This window comes from Anastrepha obliqua, chromosome 2, assembly GCF_027943255.1.
Source record: "Anastrepha obliqua isolate idAnaObli1 chromosome 2, idAnaObli1_1.0, whole genome shotgun sequence".
Taxonomy (NCBI): Eukaryota; Metazoa; Arthropoda; class Insecta; order Diptera; family Tephritidae; genus Anastrepha; species Anastrepha obliqua.
This window is the reverse complement of record NC_072893.1, coordinates 113,302,015-113,326,033: the sequence shown is the minus strand read 5'-3', so window position 1 is coordinate 113,326,033 and position 24,019 is coordinate 113,302,015. Positions and strand designations below refer to the sequence as shown.

The following is a 24,019-nucleotide window of genomic DNA, read 5'->3' as shown; positions in this document are numbered from 1 at the left end:
AGCTTATTGCTCTTATTGCTGCTTGACTATCCACGTATATATTAATTGTTGAGTTCTTTCTTGTTCTAGTGTAGGCTAGCTCCGCGGCCTTCCCCACAGCAAAAACTTCCGCTTGGAAAATACTGCTGTGGTCTGGCAGCTTGATAGACTGCCTTATTCCTAGTTTTGAGCAGTAGATACCCGCTCCCATTCCGTCTGGAGTTTTTGAGCCGTCTGTATAGATGTGAAAGGTTCTATGGCCAGGCTTCATGCCTTTATGCCATCCCTCCTCTTCAATTGTAGTACGGAACCTTCTCTCCCAATTAAAGTACGGAGTCATGTAGTCTGTGCCACCTGAGCTCCACTTTCCTATTGAGCTGTGACCGAAGGTTCTGCAGATGAATACCCCCGCAGCCATTAGCCTTCTCGCGGATTTCGCTGCCAGGTTTTCCGCCATGAGGTCAATAGGTGGCATGCTGAGTATCATTTCCAGCGCCGCCGTTGGAGTGGTCTTCATCGCTCCTGTTATGCACAGAGCAGCGAGTCGTTGAATCCTTTCCAGCGGCATTAAGTATGTCAGTTTTTTTGTCGCAGTCCACCATACTAAGGTTCCGTACAGCAATATCGGTCTGACTACTGCTGTGTAGCACCAATGCATCAGGGAGGGTGATAGACCCCAAGTAACGCCCAGCATTCTTTTACATGCGTGCAACGCATTACTGGCCTTTTTCACCCTCTCCTCAACGTTGTGCTTCCACAGCAATTTGCTGTCCAATATTACTCCGAGGTGCATAATCTTTGAGAAGTAATTCGTTGTTGCCTAGCTTCGGGTGGTTCCACGCCGGAACTTTGTACTTCCTGGTAAAAAGTACCATGTCCGTTTTTCCCGCGTTTATCCCTAGCCCTGCGTGAGATGCCCATTGGTGTATCGTTTTGAGAGTGTTGTTCATCACATTACTTATGGTGTCCAGGTACTTTCCTGTAACTACTATAGCTATGTCATCGGCATATGCCACTAGTTTAGGTGCCCCTCTGTCAAGTTTCTTAAGAATTTCATTTGCTACTAGTAGCCATAATAGCGGCGATAGTACCCCACCTTGCGGAGTACCTCTGCATGCATATTTGGTGACGGTCGCATCGTTCCACTCCGCTCTTATCTTTCTGCTAGCTAGTAGCTGCCTTATCCATAGATAAACCGCGGGTTGCACGTTAAGTGACTCTATGCTATTTAAAATAGCATCTTTTGTCACGTTGTTAAAGGCCCCTGATATATCTAGAAATACTCCTAGAGCATACTCCTTATATTCTAACGCCTTTTCTATGTTTAGTACAAGTGAGTGAAGTGCAGTTTCAGTGGATCTGCCTTTAGTGTAAGCATGCTGCGCTTTGGATAATTCGTCCGGCGCAATTGTGTCTCTAATGTACATATGTATCTAGAATCTTCTCTAACGTTTTCAGGAGAAATGAAGTCAAACTAATGGGCCTGTATTCTTTTGAGTATAGAGGGTTGCTTTTTCCCGCTTTTGGAATAAACACAACCCTCGCTTCTCTCCACGATACAGGAACGTAGCTTTATTTTTTAAATAAAATGTAATTTATTAAAGGAAATATATAATTGTTTTTAATAAAATCAAATGTTTCAAATAAATTATTTTAATATTTTTTTTTCTTGTTTTCAGCATTTACGAAACTCAACGCCAAAAAAACTATTCGAAGTGAATTTTATTGACAAAAAAACAACATAAATACTTCAAAATTTGAATGAGCGAAGATAAATGAAAAAGAATTTCGTTTAAGTAGGAGGAAATTATAAAACTTTTTGAAGTCATAAAAACGGCAAAACAAAAAAAATTTAACAAAAACCATTTCAATAAAACCAGCCAAGTAGAAGTGTGAGCCGTTCAACGATTTTGGTTCGACAACAACAGCACTGAACAAAGTAGCGGAACATTCGGAATTCAACTGAGAAACAAATAAGCAGGTGGGTGCTAATCTTTTGTATTGATTGCAATTAATAATTTTGAAAAAACAGACGTTTATTAATGAAAATACTGATTAATTGTGAATAATGAGATTAAACGGCTTAGATGGTCATGGGGCATAAATGGCATTTAAATAATTGTATAAGAATGTTTACTCCATATGAGATACACGTATGTAAATAATACATAATTCTGCATATATGTGAGTACGTATGCTTGTGTGAATAAATATAAAGCAAAAGTCTCTTAGAATAAGCTACCAGCTAATCCTCAATAACCATGACCATTAAATACTAATAACAACAAGTAAATTCATTCTTATATTCTTAATTTTTTTGCATTTAGTTGGCTTAGTAGTATTTAATATGAAAACCACAATCAAAATGTTATTCATTGTTGGCCAAACTCTTTAGTGTCAAACATATGCGGGTATCTTATAATTATACTAAAGTAAAAAAGAACAATAAAGTAATTAATTCTTAGGAATTATGACAAGATATTTTTTCTAAAAGGTCGTCTGGTTAAAGTAAATTTGTTAATCTGTAATAATTTGTGTTTTTTCAAGCCAATTATTTTACTATAAATTAATTTTTCGATTTTTTTCAAACTAGTTCATTCAGCAATTTGAAACTGTTTCGATTACAGAGATGCGTGCTAAGTAGGTTCGTGTGTAATTAAAGGTGACCTACAGAATCTTTCCATCAAATATCCATACAAATATATCAGAAATCTCATGAAAAAGGGTCCAGGTCGATAATATATCTTAACCATAACTGCATCTGCTCGGTAGTTGGTATAGATTGCCTTCCAAAAAAGAACGCGTAGTGGCTACTACTACTGTAATACTGAAGGCGGGGGAGTACTTCAAAACTTTGATCCCGAAAACTATGCATTGTGTATATGTATTTCTTAATTCCCACTTCTGAAAGATTAGTCAACTGAAAGCTTGGGTCTCCGTCAGTAGTTTTCTACTGATACTTTTTATTTTAGCTTTTTTATTTTCCTTTGATTTATTGTATTTTTCTTTATTTTCTTTATTCTATTTTATATAATTTTTGAAATTTTTTATCATGCATTTTATTTTATGTATTATATATATATTTTCTTAACCAATCTTTTTTTTGTTTTTGACTTTATTTTATTTTGTTTCACTATTATTCAAACCTCTTTCCCCCTTTAATTTACTTTAGCTTCTTTATTTAATTTAAATCTTTTTTTTAACTTTATTTCTTTCATGAACTTTATTTATTTTTGACTTTGTTTTTTACTTAAAAAAAATTTGTTTCACTCTAATTCTATTTCAGTTATTTTCAATTAATTTGATTGATTTTTTTATACTTTTTATTAATTTTCCATAATTTTATTATTTTTGTTTATTTATTTTATTTTGTTTTATAATATTATATATTATATTAATATAATTTATTTTATATGAGCTTAATCCATCTCGGCAATTGCCGGAGATTACACATCCTGTATAAAATTTTCAAGGGATTGTGCTCTGGTGGAGCGTAGTCCAAGTTCTACGCCCATGCGATTACTATTGCTTAAATATTTAAAAATCTACGAACTATTGCACGTGTGTCCAGTATGGTTGACTTCTGCATGTCTTCTAAAAGGTGTTGGCAGTCATACTTCTTCAAGTTTTTTATTAAATGTTTAGGCACTAATCCAGTGGACGATATAATTATTGGAATTATATTCACTTCCCTCGCTTTGTGCATCCGTTTAAGTTCTATGGCCAAAGCTGCATACTTCGATATTTTGGTGGAGTATGTGCTTTGGATGTTCCGATTAAGAGGCACCGCTATATCAATTACGTTGATTGTTTTATTTGTCTTGTCGAACAGGTTTGTTGCCAGCTGCTGTTTGATCTATGGATATAAATCTGTCCCAGAACAGTTTAAAATTTGCATTTTCCCATATTACCTTTGGTTCATATTTAAAATACAAGACTCCTTCTTGTAAGAGATCGTGTTTTGTCGCAAGTTGTTGATGGAGGATTTTTGCTATATTGGTATGTCTCATAACATATTCACGGAGGGCAAGTACGCTACATCCAGCAATTACATGGTCAATTGTTTCACCATAAATGCCGCACCTTCGACACCTATCTTCTATTACCTGCCCATGTATCGACCTTCAGAAATTTCTAGTTGGAATAACTTGGTCCTGGAAAAACACCACTCAGAAGTCGTTTTATCCGTTTGAACCGAGCGATCATCGAAGAAACAACATCTCAAATATGCCATGGGACAAAATTAGAAATGATTTTCATTTTACCAGATAAAATGATATATCTCCTCATCTTTCATTTTGCATTGAAAGTAATTGAAGACTGACATGATCCTGTGAGGTATAGTCTTTCTTTTTTGTTTTTTGGTTTCACTTAATTTAATTTGATTTTTTTATAATTCCTATTCAATTTATTGCATATATTTTTCTTATGTTATTTTATTTTAAATTTTTTTAATATTTTTTATCTGATTTATTTTCATCTAATTTTATTCAATTATGTTGTATTTTATTTTATCGCATTTTTTATTTCTTTACTTTAAATTATTTTATTTTTTTTATTTAAAAGAAAACTTTTTTAACTAATTTTTTTTTTAGTTTCGTAGTTTTCTGTATCACTAAAAAAAAAAAATCGAGTAAGCTTTCTTTCTCACTTCACCATCACCTTTCCACCTTATTTCTTGTAGTGCACAAATATTTGTCCGATATTTCATTAGTTCGTCTGCAATTTCCGCCATTTTTCCAGGTTGCAGCATAGTCAATACATTCCATGTTCCAAGTGTCAAATCATAGTCCTTTAAACGTTGCAGGGGTCGGTATTGATGTCCATTTCTTATCCGAGGCTGTTGTTGATGTGTCGAGACAAGTTTCTTTTTATACTGACATTAGGTTGTCAGCCTAAAGGCCAGTCCCCTTTCGGGGGTGCTCACCTTACGTCTTCCGTTCCTAGAGCATCCACCAAGGTTTGTTCTTTCTTGTAAAGAGATAGCTACTTGATCTCTGCACTAGGTTAACAGTGTCACCACGTGAAGGCGATGTAAGGGGATTGGAAAAAAGAGGTGAAAGGCTTCATTTCTTTCGATCTGCCATCTCGTTGCACATTCTTTCCCTTTGAGACACCTGCACATTCTTTCCCTTTGAGACACCAAGGAGACGCATTGTCATGTTTAGTATTCAATTTAATGCTACACACGACTGTTAAAGAAATAAACACGAATGGAACATTATTTAATAATGATTTTCAGATATGTGCCTACGCAGATGATATTCTTATTATGGCTAAAGATAGAAACACTCTTATACGCGTCTTTAAATGTATTGATAAAGATGCAAAAGCTCTGGGACTACACGTAAATACCGAGAAAACCAAATACATGATTCGGTCAGTCAACAACACGACACGCGATGACCTAAGTATTAACAACTTTGCTTTCGAAAATATCACTGAATTTAAATACTTGGGTTTTAAACTATCAGCAGATAAAGATTCGGCGATAGCTATTAACGACAGAATCCAAGCTGCAAATAACGCCTACTACGTTAACATAAAACTATTTAAATCAAAAGATTTGTCCAGAGCACAGAAAATAAGAATGTACAAAGTACTGATGCGACCCGTCCTTACATATGGTGCAGAAATATGGACGCTGAAAACAAATGACATTCATCAGCTGATGTGCTTCGAAAGACGTATCATAAGGAAAATATATGGTCCGGTTGCAACAATAGATGGCAGCTACCGCATTCGCTACAATAATGAAATCGAAGAAATCGTTCAAGGACAAAATATAATACGTTTTATCAAAGCCCAACGAATTAGATGGATTGGGCACGTACTGCGCATGCCGAAAGAGCGAAATGCTAGGAAAGCTTTTATTTTAACACCAATTGGAGGAAGAAAAAGAGGACGCCCACGAAAGCGATGGTTAGATGACGTCGAATCAGATCTTAAGCAAATGAACGTACACAACTGGAGAGATGCAGCCATGAATAGAATAAAGTGGAGAAAAATTGTTGATGAAGCTATGGTCCACCACGGACTGTGAGGCTAAGAAGAAGAAGAAGAAGTTTTCTGTATCTTTTTTTTAATATATAATACTTTATTTTCTTTATGTTATTTTATTTTTGTGTATTTATTTATTTTTTTCTGTTTTTTAATTAATCTTTTCTTATAATTTAACTTAAGTATTCATTTTATTTTGTTTAATTTTTTTTACATTTTTTATTTCTTTTTTTCTTACTGTATTTTATTCTATTTTTTTATTCTTCTTTCATCTTATTTGATTGCATTATGTTCCATTTTTTGTTTTAGTTTTATTCTTATATATAATTTAATTTAATTTTATTTTATTGTAGTAAATTTTATTTTTTTCATTTAATTTTCTTTAAATTTATACTAATTTCTTTTCTTTTTGTTTTTATATTTTTAACCTAATTTATTTCATTGTGGTTTTTTTTTATATTTAATTTAATTTTTTTGATATACTTTAATGAGTTTTATTTTCTATATGCTATTTAATTAATTTTTTTGAATTCACTAATTTTTTTATTTATACCTTTTTGTTTTGAAATTCTTTATTTTCTTTCCTGTATTTCATTTATTTATTTTTTTTAAATAGTTTTTTATTTTATTTGCTTGATTTTTATAATCTTTTTATTTTTACTTTGCACTTCGTTTTACTTAAGTTTATATTTTTATGTTACTTTGCTTTATATTTTTTCATTTTATTTTATTTTTATTTTTTTGTCACTTAATTTGCTTAGTTTTTTTATATTTTTGATTTATTTTCCTTTATTTTTTGTCACTTTATTTATTTTTTGTCAATATTTTTATTTGATCTATTTTTGTTTTTGTATTATTTTCATTTAATTTTTGTATTTCATTACCATTTATTGTTTTTGTTTCCAGTTTTTTAATATTTTTGATATATTTTTAGGTTTTACAAAATTTTTTCATTTCACTCGTTTCGCTTAATTTTATTTTCTTTTTATTTTATTACATTTTGTTTCGTTATATTTTTGGGTTATTTTATTTGAGCTCGTTTATTATTATTTTTTTTATCTTTATTTATCTCTTTTATTAATTTTTTTCCATTGTTTTATTTGTTTTGTTTTTCATTTCATTTCATTTCATTTTGTTTTTATTTTTATAACAAAACAGATTACTCTCAATTCACTTTGGCTGCAATTCTACTTTAAGCCAACTACTTTAATTGATGCCATTTTTATTGAATGGCTTTTTTTAGGAGAATCCAAACCGACACGCCTGAGCTGCTAAAATAAATAAATATTTTATGAGCGTAAATTCCCGCCAGTTAAATACTTAACCCTTCCTTGTAAACATATGTATAGGTATATGTGTGAGTATAAATCATGAAAGCGGCACTTTTAAGATGCTCGTGAAAATTACTAAGCAGAACGACTGTCAATTGATTACCCTAAGGAATTTTAATAAATGAAAACTGAGTGAAGAAGTTAAAGGAAGCAATAAGATGAATTGTGAAAAAAGAATAGAAAGCGAAAAGTGAAAATTTAAAATTTAGCATTATTTACAATTTGTTAAAAAAAGCTCACAAAATATAGCTAAAAGCTCTTATATGGCAGTTTTCGGCTAGACTTTTTGGCTGGAGAATTTTACAGCATGATTCATTCACGCATCCTTTTTGCTTCACGATAAATCAAATATCAAACTGAGAATTATAAATTTCTCAAAAGTCGGAAGAAAATTTTGTTGTGCTTGTTGGCATGCAGGGCTGGAAATCCCTTCCTGCTTTCGATGAAAGAAATTATTATTATTTTTCAATTAAGAGGATCGTCCATTTACAAAATCAGCAAAAGAACCATTCCTACAATTTTTTCCTTGTTGTCCGGTGTTACTGTTATTTTCCTTTTGCCTGCAGGGTGTTTAGAATTTTTTCACTTTACAATAATAAAAAATTCTTTCTTTTTTCTCTTTTCTTAATTTATTCGTTTTCTTTGTTAAGTCATAAAAATGTTTGTGCTTTCAGCGACTATGTTTTCGGTGTTGTTGTTGGTTTTGCTGCTGGGCTTGTTAGCAATTAGTTTACTTCAACTATTTTCTTGCACTTTTCTTATGCCGCAACTTTATTGTTCACTATTATTGTTTTTGTTGTTGTGCTAAAGATGTTGCATTAGAAAACGTGATACTCACTTTGATTTGAGCAAAAATGTTGTGAACGTCCAGGGCTTGTGAAATGTTAGACGTAAAGTAAATAGTTACCACAAAAATTGTAAAATAAAACTGAAAAAAAAAAAAAAAAAATTGCTGCAACTGAAACCAAAATATTATCGCTGCTAGCGGCGAATAACAATGAAGTACAGGCAATAATAATGCTTTTTTTTTATATTTAAATTTTCTTTTTTTCAATTTTTTGTTTTGTTTTTTAATTTTTTGGTTCATTCACTTGCAATTGCTTTCATAAAAACAAAAACTAAGGGACGCTCGTAAGCTGTCTAATAAAAAGTGCTGAAATTGGCTTTCAACGCGTAATGAAAACAACCACAGCAGCAGCACTTATTTCGGCAGCAACAAGTAAATGCTTCACAGTGAGACATATCGGGTCGACAAAAAGGTGCAATAATAGTTTTTAGTAAAATTTATTAACATTTGTTTTGTAATTTTTTGTTTTGAAATTTTTTATTATTTTTTTTTTTTGAAATTTTTTTATTTTATTTTTTTTTTTTAATTAAAATTAAATAAAATTAATTAAAATTAAAAAAAAAATTTAGACAAGAGAAATAGTTTAAGCAAAATTATTATTTTGCATAAATAGGGAAAAAGACTTTCTTTCACCCAATGCAACCCAACCCAACCCAATTTATGACTACCTTTTCTTATAAATCTGAATAATTAATCTAAATGAGCCCAATTAACAAAAAAAATGACACTAAAACGATGGTCATTTGGCTTCAGTTCTTGCACGAGCTGTAGTTAAAAGGGGCCTACAGTTTTAAGCCGACTCCGAATGGCAGATATTTTGTATAAGGTGCCACATCAAGACGCACGAGGAGGAGCTCGATGTATCTATAAGCGCCAATTATTTTTTGTTTATAAGTCCTTACAAAAATTTGTCCATGTAGTCGAAGGACAAATAGTAACAAGTTGAGAATGGCAACGAATCGATATTTCGGCATCTTCTTCATTACTTCGCTCTATGAACTTCGCGAACAAATTTATTCAATTTTTTTTTTTTTTTTTTGAAGAAAATTTCCACTATTTAGAAGCGTTTTTTTGGCGCTAAACCATTCATGATGGCTTGCCAAACGTTACTTAACAGAAATCTCAATACAGTTTGTCTTTATCAGCTGTCAAACGATAGTTACCGAAATCGTAGTTCCCATGAAGTTGAAAACAACCAGTACATATGAAAACTTATATCGGAAATTAGAAACAAAACAAAATTTAAATTTTATGTTTATTTCAAATGCATTTAATACTTCACGGAAACTGCAATTTTCCTTTTTTTATATCAATTCACAAAATGTTACCTTTTCAATGCCTGATAGGGTTGCCAGATAATGTCTTTCTTGTACATGAAACGATTTATTCCAGTCTAAGCCCAAAGACGCACGAGAAGGAGCTCGAAGTATAAGTGCCAATTATATTTTGTTTTTAAGCCGAAATCCTTACAAAACATTTTCCATGTAGTCTAAGGACAAACACCAACAAGTTGAGAATGGCGACGAATCGACATTTCGGCATTTTCTTCAATACGTTGGTCTGTGAACTTCGCGAACGGATTTATTAATTTTTTTTTCGTTTGGCGTTAAACGATTCATAATGACTTGCCAAATATTACTGAACGGAAATGTCAACACAGTTTTCCATTCTCAGTTGTCAAACCAAAGTTATCGATATCGATAGTTCTCATGCAGCAAAAAAACACCCGATACATATAAAATTTAAGTCGAAAATTAAAAACAAGCAAAAAATTCATTTATATTAAAAAAAAAAATAATTTAAAAAATGTTAAAAATTTAAATTTCATATTTGTTTAAAATTTCATTTAACATTTCATGAAATCTACAATTTTCTACCTATTTACATCACTGCCAAACGTTACCTTTTAAAGACTTATAGGGTTATGAGTTATTATGTGCTTTTATATTAAACGATTTATTGCAGTCTAAGCCCGAAAGGTCACAGTTTTGTACTTCGCTTTTTAGAGCACCCAATATTCATGGCTTCGATGCTGCCGCCGATTGCAATTGTTACTGTATTGATTTGTTTTTGTTTGCTTCCTATACCACACGTACAATCAAGCATAGTTGCTGTTGCTGCTGCTATTGTCATCATTTCTGCTTCCATGGTTATCATCCTACGAATTTCAGCACTTGTCTATTTGAATTTAAATTTCAGTTTTCATGTACTATTTTCCTTGTTTTTGTTTTTAAATATTACTTTGTTGTGGCGAAGTAAGCTTGTCTTTTTAGGTCGCACGAAAATCGATTTTCAGCTGCAGCAACATAAGAATTCCAAAGCTTGCCACACATTTCAATTTGCCCTAAAAACAAAAAAAAAAAACTAATTGAGTGAAAAATTACAATAAAAATACGGCGAAAAATACGTGTATATGAAGTAAAATATCAAAGAAAAGCATGTTGGGCGCAGCGGCCAAAACGAAAGTGTTGGCAACTTCAACTAGCAACAATAACTACAACAAACAAAAAGTGTAAAATCGTAACAAGCTGCCGATATAGATCAGCACAGCAATGAAATGCTACTAACTTGCTTGTTAGCTTACTATAATGTTATTTTTGTTGTTCTTGTTTTGTTTGTTGCTGTCTGCAATTAGTTGCTGGCGTCTAAAGCATTAGCTGGGCGTTGATTATCGTCCTTAATACGCTGTTGGTAAAATTCGCAGCTGCTGGTAGAAATAGTGCGCCAGCAATGCCACGCCCATTGGCGCTCAGTGTAGGAAAACTTAAAATTTTTACATTTATAACAGGGAACCAAAAAAAAATAGATAAGTAAAAGCAGTTGATCTGATTAAATGGGTAATTTGAATTTCGGAGAATTTCGTGAGTAAATTGGAAATAAAATGTTGCTGCTGCGCTTTTGGGTAATTTTAAAAATATTTAATATTTTTACCTTACCCACAAATCTGCGCCACAGCACTCAGCAGATGTTATTAGGCGCCGACACACCTCTCTGCCTTTGCTGTATTGCATTTAATATTTTTATTTGTGCAACCGGCTAATTTACTTGCAAAGCGAAGTTTTGGTCTAAGTAATGCTGAGTTTTAATAGCGAAGCCTCTTGAAAGCGTTAGCGGCAAAATTACTCGTGCTCGTGATCTTATCAACAAAAATACATATTTATATAAAGATCTGGAATTTACAGAAGTAACTTTGATCCACTGCTAGCAAAGAAAATAAACAAACCAATTATTAGGCTTTCAAAAAATGCTCAGCAAATAACCCAAAAACATTTCGCCGGAAAGTAAAAGAAATACTTTTGATATTTACGCACTTGGTCTCATGTTGGCAATGGTGAAATACGATTAACGAACTAATAATTTTTTGGGGGAAATTTTTTTAAAGAATATAATACTTTATGTACTAAGACCTGGAATATAAAACGATTTTTAATCGATTATCAATTTGAATCGTTTTATTATTTCTGTTATCGATTTACTTTCAGTAAAGAGTCAATAATTTTTCGGGTAGATATTTTTTCTTTAAAACATATAGTATTCAATATTAAAAGTTATTTTTAATCGATTACTAATTTTATCGATTTATTATATTTCTTATCGGTTTGCTTTCACGTACCAATAATTTTTCGGGTAGCCTTTTTTCTTTCAAACGTATATTATTCCATATTCAAAGTTATTTTTAATCTATTACTTGTGTTGTCGATTTACTGTTATTTTTTATCGGTTTATTTTCACGACACAATAATAAATTACCATACCATATTAAAAGTTATGTTTTTCTTAAATCGTTGGTTTTTAATCGATTACTAATTTTATCAGTTTATTATGCTTATTTACTTATTTATATTATCGATGTATTAGATGTGTTATCGTTTCGTTGTTTTTATTGTTATTAGCTGTTTTATAGTTTTATTACTTTTATTGTTATTAGTTGGGTTATCGCTGTATTATTTTTGCTATCGATTTTTTTTTCAGTACAGTATTAAATGTTGGTGCATTTAGATTTATTTTTAATCGATTTCTAATTTTATCGGTTTATTATGCTAATCCAATTATTTTTAATTAAGGTTTTATTATTGGTGTTATCGTTTTACTATTCTAGTTTTCGAGTTATTGGTTGTTATCGTTTTATTAATTGTATTATCGATTTAATAGTTGTTATAGTTTTATTTTCTTTGCTATCGATTTAATAGCTTTTATCATTTTATTAATTTTATTATCGATTTATTAGTTCTATAATCGTTTTATTTTTGTTATCCAATGGCGTATTTAACCTCATTTTCTTATAAATGTATAAACTTCTATAATTACGCATTAAAACTTACCATACACAACTAGTTTTATCTATTATTAATTTTTATCGATTTATATTTGCATTATCAACTTAGTTTTTTTGTCGATTTAGATTTCCCTTTCGATCCTTTTTCTTTGTTGTAGTACTATTTATTTTATTTTCTACTCATTTTAAAGTAGAACTAATCTATGCACCGCGGCCGCGGTAGCCGAATGGGTTGGTGCGTGATTACCATTCGGAACTCACTGAGAGAACGTTGGTTCGAATCTCGGTGAAAGCAAAATTAATAAAAACATTTTTCTAATAGCGGTCGCCCCTCGGCAGGCAATGGCACACCTCCGAGTGTGTTTCTGCCATGAAAAAGCTCCTCATAAAAATATCTGCCGTTCGGAGTCGGCTTGAAACTGTAGGTCCCTCCATTTGTGGAACAACATCAAGACGCACACCACAAATAGGAGGAGGAGTTCGGCCAAACACCTAACAGAAGTGTACGCGCCAATTATTTATTTTTTATTTATCTATGCACCATTTATTGTAAGTGTCTCATTTATTTAGTATTTTTTCTTTAAGTGATAAAACTGAAAACCTCGCGTTAAAAATCACTTTAACAACTTTCCTTAAAGGTCTACTAACATTTCTCCATTATCTTCTTGTCAACTGCACTTAATTGCTTTCAAATAAAAATCTATGTTCAATAAATGCAGCTATTCTGCTCAAAGTCTCATAAAGCTCTGAGACAGGAATAAAAGTCATGAAACTAATCGCTATAGAAGTTATGCCCTTTCAGAAAAGCCATCAGAAGAGCCGCACTAATAGCAAATGGCATATAAAAATAATCCAAATTGCTCATCCGAAGCGCTTCAGAATGTCATTTATAGTTCATATGTGTATGTACATACGTATGTATACCCTTAAGATATTATTATTTTTGTATATACATATTCGTAAATATATTTTATAAGTAAATGTAATGAAGGTGGCATGAGCAAGCCCTGGACAGCTGCACAAGTGCGGCTTTTAAGCGCAATCGTTTTCACATTTTAATACCTTTTTTATGTTCGTGTTTTTACGTGGTTTTATGAGGTGATATGCTTTTATTTCTTTTATTATATTTATATGCATGTTATTAGTTTTTAATATACCATTTAATGAGTTATTTACATATGTACCTATGCACAAATTTGTGGAGAAAAGTAATATGTAAAGGGGTAAGGGATGAACAGGTGAAACTGATTTGTTGAAAGTAATACATTTACTTCCTCACTTGAAAGGTTTCCTTTTCCGATAACGAGCTGTTACGGAGTTCAAAAATTTATATATAGGGGAAAATGGGGAGTTGTGAGACACAGGGAGTTGTGAGACATTGTTAACTTTCGGCATTATTCATTTGGTTACATTCGATTTTAAGTGTCAACAAGTGTTCTCGATGCGATCTCACTTTTCAGCTAGCATTGGTCATATTTACACGCATTCGACGCGTCTCTCCAGTTACTGTGTTTTGGAATTTCTCGGTAAATTTTTTTCATCATTTGTTTTGCGATACATTCGATCAGTTGTTGAAGCAAATTGCAAATGTTAATATATACAAATTATTAATTGTCCTATTAGCTTTGAATTTACACATTCACTTGGGCATGAACGTTCGATGTGTTTATGACTACGCGGCCATTTATAAAAAAAACGATTTGGGGAGTTGTAAGACAACAAATGTGGGGAGTTGTGAGACACCGTTTTTTTCGACGTTTTAACGCATCTTTCATAAGTACCTCGCAATATTCATGCATAAAAAAAAAAAATAAATAATTGGCGCGTACACTTCTGTTAGGTGTTTGGCCGAGCTCCTCCTCCTATTTGTGGTGTGCGTCTTGGTGTTGTTCCACAAATGGAGGGACCTACAGTTTCAAGCCGACTCCGAACGGCAGATATTTTTATGAGGAGCTTTTTCATGGCAGAAATACACTCGGAGGTTTGCCATAGCCTGCCGAGGGGCGACCGCTATTAGAAAAATGTTTTTATTAATTTTGCTTTCACCGAGATTCGAACCAACGACTTCTCAGTGAATTCCGAATGGTAATAGTTGTAATTAAAAAAAAATAACTAGATAATGTTATTTCAAAGATTTGTACAAAATTTGAACTAAATCGCTTCATAACTTTTCGAGATATCGTGTCTACCGACTTAAAAAATGGTGTTTTGAGATAAACACGTATACCTGCGAAGCGCTCAACTGACGTGGCCTAATGGGCGGAACTTCTGAAGGGTCTATCTCTTAGAATTTTACTCGGATCGACTTAAAATTTTAGTAGAGTTTTTTAAACATACTGTACTATTTAATGAGACAAAAAAAATTCGATTTTTTGACATTTTCAAACCCACCTAACCCCTTAAATACATTTATCTCTTTTCGGGTCTACCACATCTCATGATTTCATATAGCTGCTTGTCACATCATTTATAACATATCACATCTCATTTAGGGGAAAATATCACATCACCACATACCCAAATTTATCACATCACATCATGTGGCAATATATCCCGTCATATTGCATGGTGTGAAATAACATATCATATCAAATGGCAATCACATCACATTATTAATTTACTTCAGCCAATGGATACAAAAAAAATCATATATAACATCACATCACAGGACAATGTATCACATCACCTCATAACAAAACTTTATCACATCACATCAATTATCAATATAACATATAACATATCAACTCACATCACATTTTGCATCACATTATTTAAAATAAAGTTATATATCACATCACATCATAGGGCAATATAGGTCATCGCATCACATCATGTAATCACATCATGTTATATACCATCTCACATCACATATTGCATTACCTTATTTTTCAAAATAACGTCATATATCAATCTGCATCACATCACTTCGAATCCCTTCAAATCGCATTACATGAGTGACCTACATATGAGTCTACTTATATAATCCCAAGTCCCATCCTAAAACAAACAGTACACAAAATTTATGTTTGCATGCACACATAGAGCAGCTGCCGTAGCCGAATGGGTTGGTGCGTGATTACCATTCGGAATTCACAGAGAGAACGTTGATTCCAATCTCGGTGAAACACCAAAATTAAGAAAAACATTTTTCTAATAGCGGTCGCCCCTCGGCAGGCAATGGCAAACCTCCGAGTGTATTTCTGCCATGAAAAAGCTCCTCATAAAATATCTGCCGTTCGGAGTCGGCTTGAAACTGTAGGTGCCTCCATTTGTGAAACAACATCAAGTCGCACACCACAAATAGGAGGAGGAGCTCGGCCAAACACCCAAAAAGGGTGTACGCGCCAATTATAAAACAAAAAAAAAAAATGCATACACACTATAGCAAGTATTGTACGCTTGGAGACGATTTATTTACTTATATATATTTTTTTTATTTACTTATTTGATTTAATTTTTTTATTTTTATTTTCATTTTATTGCTGCTTTTCGCAGCGTTGTGTCTGTTTAAGACATGGCATCTTCAACAGCACTGCATCCAACATTTTAGAATATATCTTTTTTTAGTCGGCAGCGACTACAAGAACATTAAAAGCAAATCTGTGGCAAATATTTGATATTTAGACAAATATACTAAAACACACACAAACATTCATAGATCCAAGCAAGTGAGCGCTGAGATTTTCTTTTGTTTTTCTAAGTCAATTCACAAAATAAATACTTTATAAGGTGCGCGCTGTCAACTTTTTTGCGGTATTTCTAGGTGCGCCTTAGCCGCTAAGTTTGGCGCTTAAGTCTGTAGTTTTACAGCAGCTCTTTCAAGTGTAAAAACTTTTGTAAATTCGGCGGCTTTAATTTAAGAAAGTAAGCGTAAACACTCGATTTTTGCACAGTTATGTAAGAAGGTAATAAGTAACCGTAAGAAAAAAAAGAGTAACTTTACAACCAGCAAAAAAAGTAAATTCAGTAGAAAAAATACACGAAAAACAAACAATTCTAATTTTTTGCAAAGTCATATGAAAAATCAGTTTGACAACAAGTACAAATGACTAGCAATAACGTAGCAGCAGCAAAAATAATCATTAACCATATGTGCCGTAGTTGGCAAGAAAGTAATAAAAATTCAAAAATAATAATAATAATAATAAAATTAAAACAGCAAAGTTATACGGGGGCTAATTTGCTGCACAGAAGCACAAGAAAAAACACGGCCAAAGTGACTGACACGGCAGTGAGTTTGCAAAAAATATGTAACAGTAGCTTTTGTCCAGATTTTAATCAATTTATAGCGTACCGTTAATACAGTTATGTTTTATTATTATTTTTTAATTCTGTTTTTACTTTATTTATTTTTTAATTCTCAGTTTTCATTTAGAGTCATTGGCAGCTGCCTAAAACGCAGCGTGCGCAATATTTTGTTATGATTTCTTTCGAGCTGTATTTATTATTTACTTTTTCGACTACTTAACTACGAGCGCACACCAATATTGTGGCATTTGCTGTCGAAAATTAGCTCTAATGCAATATATTTCCAAAATCAAGTGACCTTAAATTAAGTAAAATATGTACTTTTTGGTATTATTGATTATTGTTGGGCCATATTATTTTACTCACAAGCACAAAATCGAAACTGAAAAATAAACAAAAAATTAATCACTGAATTACCTATGCACCATTTTTAGAGCTTAATTGAACTGTTATTTGTGTTAATAAATTGCTGCAACTGATATTATTAGTTGACCTTTCGGTCGGCTTATGGAAATTTTAGGCATCACGGCCAGCAAACTGAGATTTTATTTATTTGTTGTATGTTTTTGTATAATTTGGAATATGTTTTTAGTACATTCGTCCGCGCTGTGGCATTTTAACGGTTTTTGTAACAGCATAACAGAATCGACGCAAATGCAAGGTGGCGCAAAATGAATCACTCTATTGGAAGATTTATAATTTTTGCAATTGGAGTATACACACAAACAGGCAATTGAACGCGTGAAGGTCGAAACACAGAAAACACTCAAAATAATTTCTTTTATTTATAATAGTAAAAAAAAATTATTCAAAAACATATTGGACGATTAATTTCGCGCCTACCTGTACTATCAAGTATGTATATTTTTATGTACAATGTACTTTTTATATATTTTTGTATGTATACATACTGTCTGTCTAATGGAAGTGCCAAAGCTTAGAAATTATTTGACTAAACATTTTCAATACTTGACAAATTCTTCCAAATATCTTCGCAGCTGATGGCGCTGATACTTTTTGGTAAATTGTATTCCTCAAAACATCTAAACATCATTCAAATTGACGGTAAACACAAATAAACGGCCAAATCTTGTTTTTCGGCGAAGCAGCTCCAAGCATGAAATTTAACTGAATGCTTAACAGTTTGTTGAAATTGTCGATTATTAGCAGTCCACCAGGGCGAACGTATGCAACTTTTTGCCGAAAAAGAAGATTCATCCGTGAATATTACGTTGCCTAATTCCGTTTTGAATTTGGCTTAGCCCATTTTTGATATAGAGACCAACGATTTTCCAATGTGCCCCGGAATTTGAGGTCTTTTGCTCATTAACTTCCTCAAATCGTGTCTTTGGATGCATTAACATCACTTTTCCATCAAACTATTTCAGCTTCACGCAACGACAAATTCGGATTTGTCACAAGCAAATCAATGGTCTTCTGATCAGAGATATTTTTTATTGGGTCTCGTACGGAGAAGAGGTCAACGTGCGAATGCTCGATGTTCTCAGACATTAGAAATCTTGCAGGTGTAGGGGCTATTTGGACTGATAGACGGTGTGATGTAGTCTCCACCCGTCGGAATATCGAATTTTTAGGTCAGTGAAGTATTCAGATGGTGAAGGAATGTTTAGGCGTTCAGTTGATTAGCTGGAGCTTGTGTGTGTGAGCTTGTTGTGAGATATGGGGTATGGCCACCAGCCCACAGCTGTATGGAGCTCAACTGATAGTAGTCGTGGCTACGAAGTCTGACTGGAAACTTTTAATCTGGTATCACGGAGAACAGGAACCCTCGGCGCTTGCTCCGACCTGTTCTTAAGGACGGTCCCTCGGGTAGTATGGTGGTGGTTGTGGTTTACCACCCAGTTGAGTTGAGTGGAGTTGCATTGCAACCTGATGCCAGACCCATAGTACGGCAGAAGCTTAGATAAGACCCGAACCTAACCAAGGTGGTTAGTTTGTTCATTCTACACTGCCAATTGATACCGTAAATGCTTTTAGCAGTTTTGGGGCGCTGATCAACGTATTGATCTGATCCGTTGTACTTTTGAGCACCGTGGAGTCACACCGTCCCCGGCAGGTACTGACATAAAAACATCGGACAACTAGTGAAGCAAAGGCCTTCTCAGCTTGATATTTCCAAGACAGAAGAGGCCTTCCTCTTCCTTTGCCACCACCGAATACTTTCGAGCCGGAGCGCTTGTATCTATTCGGACGGCATAACCCAGCCGATGGATCTGTATTCGCTACATTATGCCTATGCCGTTATAAAGCTCATGCAACTCTTTGCTCCTTCGCCTACGAAACTTGCCAACGTGCAAAGGTCCAAAAACCTTCCGCAGAATTTTTCTCTCAAACACTCAAAGGGACGTCTCATTAGAAGTTGTCATCGTGCACGCTTCTGCACTATACGTTCGGAGGGGCATGATGGGTACCTTATAGAAAGTTAAATTTATTCGACGAGAGGACTTTTCAGTCGTCCGTTCCAGTGTCCAATTGTCCGTACTTAGTTATTAATTAGACGGCTATCTATAAAATAATATAGTATTTCATGCAATTTTAACCAAATCAACTTGTCAACTTTCGGACATTTTTCTAGAAAACGCAAAAATTCGCTTTTTCTTTATTACAACTAGACATAACCTCTTAACTTAAACCGAAGTAACCTAACCTAACATAATCTGCTCCAACCTAAACTATTGTTCAACAATTCACATACAATTCAATTGCTTGTGTAGCAAAATGTTCAACTAAATTGTGCCAACTTAAAATGTAAAAACTTGCAAATTGATCATTAAACAAAATTTTTAGTATGGTAAATGAGCGCTAATAATTATTTTACTTTATAAATTACTACAAGTAAATCACATTTACTCACACTGGTGGCTAAAATCAACAATCTGCAGAAAGATCTTACCTTAGTCACATAGTCGCACAGCCGCATATCATATGCGCTCATTTAACTCAGCTGCCAAGTGCGCCGAAGAAACATAGCGCACTCGAAAGACTTAAGCGAGCAACTTGTTTTCCGCGGCAACCATCAAATTGACTGCAAGCGCAGAAAATTTAAAGCTACTAACTAGCAAAAGTACTGCTATTACTTAAGGAAGCAGTATGAGCTCACCTCACATCGTGCGCTCTCACGCTCTTTCTATGTATGCACCTCGGTATTCGCAAATCTCTCTTTCATGTCTGCTAGCAAACACAATAAATATTAAATTGCTTTATCGAGGCAGTAAAGCACCTGTCTTTGCTTAATTGTTATTTGTTTTGTCACTTTTTTTACACCAACTACCTTCTCCTCCTGCCCCTGGTCGCTTTTACAATTGCAGCAGACAACTCGTCACACTCTCAACTAGTGGCTTTTTTTCTTGTGCGACTTCTTCAGCTTCGTTTAGTGTGGCTCGCTTTCGTTGTTCGTGCTTGTTTTGCTTTTGCTGCGCTTTACTGTTTGCTTTTGCGCTGCTGGTAGCGGTGTTATTGTCTTTGCAATCTCTTGCCCAAGTTAAAGTCTTCACTTACAACTTCAAACGGTTTGCAGACGTTGAGTGTTACGCACGCTTTGATGTTACGCTATCGGTCGACTGTTTTTCGTTGCGAAAAAAATCGAATTTGCAAAGTGCAAGAAAAACAAAAAACTTGTGAAATAAAAATTGTTAGTATGAAGAAAAGTTCTTTAAGTGCAAAGCTAATGAACTGAAGGGATTTTGGAGAAAAGAAATTTGTGAGACTAGCCGGTGTTGGTTATTTTTCTCTCAATCAAATTCAATAAGTAATTAACTGGTGCTTGCAGATTGTTATTCAAATAAAAACAGTTAAGACAAGAAACCTTAACTAATAACTTCTCTGCGTGAACTTTAAACAATTCTTAGTAGAAAGTAGTGTGAGAGCCAAATAAATAAAATAAGTTAAAAACTTAACTCCTTGTACTTTTTACTCTTAAAATATAGTTTGGAAATATAACAAAGTTCGAGTACATTGCAGTGACAAAAAGCGCTGATTCAAAATGATAAAATTATATTGAGAAAATATAAAAAAAATGTGTGCCCAAGAATTATGGAAACTTATGAAGTTGTGGAATTGATAGCGTTGCTGTAATAATAATAATATAAATTTATAGAAAAAAATAATAAATTTATAGTAAATGTTTATTTATGTCGCAACAAACTTTATTGCTTCTTTTGGTGGTGACTCTAAAGGAGATTAAAAACAAAAATTATAAATATTTACTTTATAAATAAAGTAATGAAATACAAGTACAATATTTTTAATAAAAAAAAAACAAATTTTTAATAAAATAAAATTATAATTGATAAAAATAAATCGAAAATGGCACTTAAAAATTAAAAATTAATTAGAGCGTCAGCAAAAAAACATTTATAAAATTAAATTTAAAAAAAAATATAAAATAATTTTAGTGAGGCGCATACATTTCTTTTAGCTTTAGGCTGAGTTTTTGCTCCAATTTGTGTCATTTATCTACAAATTATAAGGGCCTAAAGTTTTATTCTGGATTAGACAAAAATGTCAAATAAATTTTCGAGGAAAACTATTTGCTGGCAAGAATTGTTTCGATGGCATGCCTATGTTGTTTCACGACCATAATTTTTATACAACTCGAGACCAACCAATCATAGCTATCCCGAGCCTACTTAGCTACCGAGACAGTTCAAAAATAAAAGCAATTAAACCAAATTTGTTGCCTCCACTTCAGACAACTCTAAACCGAGCTTCTCCTATAATATCTGCAATGCGTTTTTGATTTCTTTGTATAATTGTAGGTCTTTATAGCTTAGAAATGTCCCTGAAATGGTAGAGGATTCTGATGCAAAGTATTTTCATGAAAAAATAAGGAAATTGATATTACAAGTAAATTTTAAAAATCCTACTTTTTGAATTTCTTATGCTCGAAATGGTAATAGAACGTCTTGAATATGACTGTAGAAAAAACTGGTGCCATTAATATTGTTGTTGTCATGTAGGCACATTTTAAGTAAAACAACAAAATTACAAACATTTTTGGTAGCGAGAAGATGATTCGGTGGGTTTGGATCTCAATCCCGTATAGATGAAAACGTTTTTTCTAATATTGGTCGCTCCTAGCTAGGCCAAGACAAGCCTCCGGGTGTATTTTTGTCTTGAGAAAGCTTCTCATAAAAAACCATACTATTCAGTAGATTCGGAAGCGACGAGCAACTGTAAAATAAGGAAGGTATAAGAAAAACTTGAAATGCTTTTCTAATGTCGATGTCTGTCTTATTTTTTCATTTTCAAGAAAATACTTAATATATCTAAAATTGTACTGTTGGTAGAAAAGAAGAATAAACCAAAGAATTTTCGGGAAAATTTTAACTTAAATTAATTTAGAATTTATTGAAAAAAGTTATTGAAAATCTACTTTGCACAAAAATTCTATTTAGTTTATTTAAAAGTTTAATAAAAGCAGAAAAAAGTAAAACAGAAACAGAAAAGAATTTTTAGGGTACTTCTAAATTAAATTAACTTAGAATTTATCGGAAAAAATTTTCGAAGGCACTACTACGTGTAAAAATAATCCACTCTAAATTTTTTCCTCTTAATTTTTAAATTCCATATTTATAACGTTAATAAAAGCAGAAAAATCAAAAAAAATTTAGGTAAATTTTAATTTACATTGATTTGATTTTTTTTTAGAAACAAAGTTCGAAAAATATATTTTGCATAAAAAACGGAGCTAATTTTTTAATATGTGTAGAAAAAATAAACAAAAAAATAGAGTTTTTTGAACTAATTTTCAATTTGTTTAACCAATTTTTAATAAACTACATTTGTTCAAAAACAAATGTCGAGGAAAATTCCACCATAGCAATTTAATTTAATTTATGTAAAACCTTGGTTGGTTGGTTAGAGTGGTGATTCATCCAGAATCCAACTAGCGCTTCCGCACCATTTTGTTGCCACATCCTCGTTACCAAATTGTTTAACAGTTATTTGCAGCAGGACTATATCCAATCTGTGCGGTTTAGGAACCTTATTAGGCTGTTGACGTCTATGCCAGATAGTTGCTCGAGACTCTCGAACAGCGGTTTGCCCAGGGTTAGCATTCTGTCCTTCCATAGGGCAGGGCATTCACAGACGAAATGGAAGATTGTTTCCTTTTTCTGCGGTTGTTTACAACTATGACAGTACCTATGTATTGTGAGGGATACCCATTTTGGCTGCTTGCTCTTCGATAGACCAGAGGCCTGTTATGACTGCCGTTAGTCTACAGACATCCCGTCGTTTCATGTTTATCAATGTCGACGATTGCTTGAGGTTGTAGGTGGGCCATAACGTCCTGCTGATTTTGCATTTCGTCTGGTCTCTCCATCTACAATCTGTGATTCGAAGGTATTTTAGGGAAATTGCATTCTTGACTGCACCTAATGGTGTGAGTACCGATTCTGCAAGAACGTTATTCATGGCAGATCCCCCTTTTGCCAGTTCGTCGGCTTTTTCGTTACCTTCTATGTCCGGTGTCCCGCGACCCAAATTAAGGTTACTTTATGGTTTTCACTCAAGTTGGTGAGGCTATTCTTACTTTGCTCCACCACTTTAGAGGTTGTTGTAGCCAATTCCAGTGCCTGGACTGCAACTTGGCTGTCCGAAAGAATAGCGATATTGCCCTTTAAAGAGAAATCTGCGATTAGTAGCCTACAAGCTTCCCCAATTGCCAGTACTTTCGCCTGGAAGACACTACTGATATTAGGGAGACGCACAGATTTTTCAATTTCAAGTCTGTGAGCATATATGCCAGCTCCAACACCACAATCCATTTTACTGCCATCCGTATAGACTCTAGTGTCGAAGTTATTTAGAGAGAGTATCTTATTCCATTCTTCCTTAGATGGAAAGAGAGTGTCAAAATTCCTATTGAAAATTACCGTCGGGACGATGTAGTCAATAGACTAGCGTGACCATAAGTTTTTTCTTTCCAGATGTAAAACCTTAGTAAGAATAAAAAAACAAAAAAACAAAAAAAAAATTCAAAAAAAAAAATTCAAAAATTAAAACTTTTTTAATGAAACAATTTTTGAGAAAACATTAATAATACTTTATTTGAAAAATCAAATTTGTTTATTTAAAACGTTAGTAATGGTTGAATAAATAAACATAAAATAACTTTAGTTCAAGTTAACTTAAAAAAAAAAATCGGATAAAATACCAGCGAAAAAAAGTGTAATTGTTTGCGTAAAAAACTAAATCATAAAAAACTTAATACAATTAATTTAGAATTTTTTAGAATAATATTTCGAGAAAAATATAATCTTTTTTATAAAAAAAATAAATTAATTATATTTTTATTTGAAATGTAAGTTACAG

The 24,019-nt window shown here is 32.9% G+C and overlaps 1 protein-coding gene across 6 annotated transcripts in view; it reads left to right on the top strand.

Moving 5' to 3' along the window:
- LOC129237509 (guanylate kinase) overlaps positions 1-24,019 on the top strand; it is a 231,153-nt gene that overhangs the window by 161,006 nt on the left and 46,128 nt on the right. For 5 of the 6 annotated variants that reach the window (XM_054872306.1, XM_054872304.1, XM_054872303.1 and 2 more), the window contains exon 4: positions 1,659-1,960. The gene's annotated coding sequence lies outside the window, so the exon portion shown is untranslated. Of the gene's footprint in view, positions 1-1,658; positions 1,961-20,226; positions 20,334-24,019 lie in introns of those variants that run through there. The other variant, XM_054872310.1, reaches the window with a different exon arrangement.